Consider the following 3283-nt stretch of genomic DNA (forward strand, 5'->3'; position numbering starts at 1 on the left):
CATGGATAGCCAGTTTCCCCAGCACCATTTGTTAAACAGGCTATCTTTCCTCCAGCATGTTTGTCTCCCCTTTGTCAAAGACCAGGTAGCAGAGTGTGCTTGGAGTTGTTTTTGCATCATTTATTCTGTTCCATTGACCCTCATGTCTGTTGTTTATATCCCTGTAGCTTGGTGTATAACTTAAAGTCCAGAATTACGGTTCTTCCTGTGTTGCCCTTGTTGCCCAGGATTGATTTTGCTATTTCAGGTCACTTCTGGTTCTGTATGAATTTTAGGATTGTTTTCTCTAGTTCTGTGAGGAATGTTATTGGTACTTAATTGGGATTGCATTAAGTCTGAATATCAGTTTGGAAGTATGACCTTTTTTTTTTTTTTCCATAACTAGGGATTAAACCCAGGCCCTTGTGCTTGCCAGGGAAACGCTTATTCTACTGAGCCATCTCTCTGGCCCCCAGCAGGCCCACTTTGACTGCATTAGTTTTGCCCATTCAGAAACAGGCACTACCTTGCTATTTTCTGGTGTCCTCTTCTATTTTCTTTTTTTAGAGTATTTTAATTTTGGGGGGGGTGGTAGAGGCCTCTCACTTCCTTGGTTAACTGGTAGGTGTTTAATTTTTCTTCATGCTATTGTGGAAAGTATTGTTTCTCTAATTTCTCTCTCTGTGAGTTTATTATCCACATACTGAAACTCTATTGATTTTTGAGTGTTGACTTTGTGTCCTGCTATGTTGCTGAATTTGGTTATTAAGTCTAAGAGTTTTTTGGCAGCATTTTGTTTCTGTAGAGGATTATGTCATCTGCAAATAGTGATAACTTGACTGCCTCTTTTCCTATACATATCTTTTTTACTTTCTCTTGCCTGATTGCTCTGCCTTATACTCTGAGAAGACTATTGACCAGTAATGATGATAATGAACATTCGTGTCTTACTTTAGAGAGAAAGCTTTCAGTTTTACTCCATTTAATTTTATGTTAGCTATTGGGTTGCCATAAATGGCTTTTATAAGGTCTTTTTAAGTTTTTGAGACAAGGTCTTGCTGTGTAACTCAGGCTGGCCTTGAATTTACTATGTAGTCTAGGACAACCTTGAACTCAGGGCAATCCTTTTGCCTCAGCCTCCTAAGTGCTGGCATTACAAGCATGTGCCACCATGCCCGGCAAGATAAGGATTTCTTATACTTTTTTTTTAAAATCATGGATGGATGTTGGATTTCATCAAAAGCTTTTTGGACTCCTCAAAAATCCTGTCCTTGTTTGCCTTGGTTTGGTCCAAGAACCTTTGCTTCTTGATTTTTTAGACTAGATTAAAAAATCAGTAAGAGAAGAGAGAACAAAGAATAAAGAGCAAGGGGCCCGTTTGGGTTGGGTTAGGCAGAGAAAGGTTTCCAGACAGGCGAGTTTCGAAGCTCCAAGGTGAGTCTGTTTTGGCAGGGGTGGAGGGAGAAAAATCTGGGGAGGGCCTGCTCCTGAGATTGCATGAGAAACAGAGGAGAGACATCACAGCCACAGCACCACCACAGAGCGAGCCTGTGCCTCTTTTATGTTTCTTTTGTCACCAAGAACAGCGAGGCATTGTTCCTGTAAGGCTGGGCACCTACCCTTAACATTACACACAGACAAGACAAGCATACAAGACAAAAATCAAACAGCAATTCAAAAACCATGGCCAAAAGAATCTGGAACATGCTACCTATCTGGTTAAGACACAGAATGTAAGCCACAGGCTTTCAAAGGTGGGGGTCCCCTTCCTCTGAGGTTTGTGGGGAGGCTCAAAAGCGGAAAGGGACAGGAAGTTAGGTTCGCTAGCATGCGCTTTGGGATCTTTGGGCTTCTTAGGTCTCAGTAACGTTCTTTGTAAAATGGGGATAATGAAGGGGCATGACACAGACACTAATGTTTGCACTGGCTCCAGAGAAGGGAGAACTGAACCTTTAAGGTAGCAAGTGTGAAAACATGAATGAATGAATGAATGAATGAATGAATGAATGAATGAATCTTCTACACGGGTTCCTCCTCCATACTGCCCTTATTAAGGCAGTGGGAGGTAAGGGACCCCTGCAGCTCTGGGCTGCCGGTACTCAGCGTGTGTATGTGTGTGTGTGTGTGTGTGTGTGTGTGTGTGAGAGAGAGAGAGAGAGAGAGAGAGAGAGAGAGAGAGAGAGAGAGAGAACCAAGGCCGACCTTACAGGTATCATTCTCGAAGATCGGTATTTGATCTTCCCGGCCCTGAACTCCGTGGGCCCGGGTACTAGCAGTGCCCAGGCGATGTCAGGATCCCAGCGCTCTGGAGGCACGGAGCCCGGGATCCGCTGCATGGGGAACTGCGTGGGGGACGTGCAGGCGGAAGCCCGCTGCCTTCCCTGGGGAGAGCGATCTGCGCCGACCAGGCTGGAGTGGGGGCGGCTGCCGAGCACCTTTGGATGCTGTGGCTTCCTTCCAGATCTTGGTCACACGTATCTGTGGGACTTTAGGGCGGCGGCGGGGGGTTGGGATGATAGAAGCGAAGCCTCCTTGGCAGACGAAGTGGGGGAGGGGGCTACCTAAAGTGGGAAGAGAGCACTGGCGAAGCTATCGGCCCCTTTAAGAGGCCGGGCTGGCTTTGCGGCGGTTCCAACCAACCCGTCCTTGGTGCAGCTCTGCGGTCTGCATTCTGGGGCAGAGACTCGGAGCTGGAAAGAGCTACAGGACCAGATGCAAGAGAGGGTACAGTCCAGCCGGGGAGAGGGGCGGAGCCAGAGCTGCAGCAGCCGGGTCTGGCCACCGATAAAGGGGCAGGGCCATTGATGGGCGGGGCTGCAGCATGTGGGCGTGGTCTGCCTCTGCGGGCCTTGGAGGCGGAGCCTGTGCCCGGGGATCGCCGCAGAGGGAGGAGAAGTGGGCGGAGGCAGTTCTGGGGGCGGGGCCATGGTCTGCAGTGGGCGGGGCCACCGCAGAGGGGCAGAACCGGTGAGAGTCCTCCGCGCGCGGCTGCCGCGGCCCCTGCACAGCGCCTCTGACAGCGCCCACAGTGAGATCGAAGACCCTCGGAGCTACGTGCAGCCCGGCGGCCTCCTCTGTGCCCCAGGAGCGGCAGTATTCTTTCATTCGCCTCGGCGCCCGCTTCCCGGGACCGTCCGACCCGCTACTGCTGCGGAGGCCGCATCTGACGCGCATCTGGAGCCTCAGGCCGGCCGCCCTGGAGCCCGCGCCCGCCCTCGCCCGGCCGCGCCGGGAGCCCTGCCCGGAGCTGGAGCCGCACTTGGAGCCGCGGGCCCGGGGCCCTGAGCCCCGCAGCCGGCGCATG

This window comes from Octodon degus, unplaced genomic scaffold (assembly GCF_000260255.1).
Source record: "Octodon degus isolate 3935 unplaced genomic scaffold, OctDeg1.0 scaffold00092, whole genome shotgun sequence".
Taxonomy (NCBI): Eukaryota; Metazoa; Chordata; class Mammalia; order Rodentia; family Octodontidae; genus Octodon; species Octodon degus.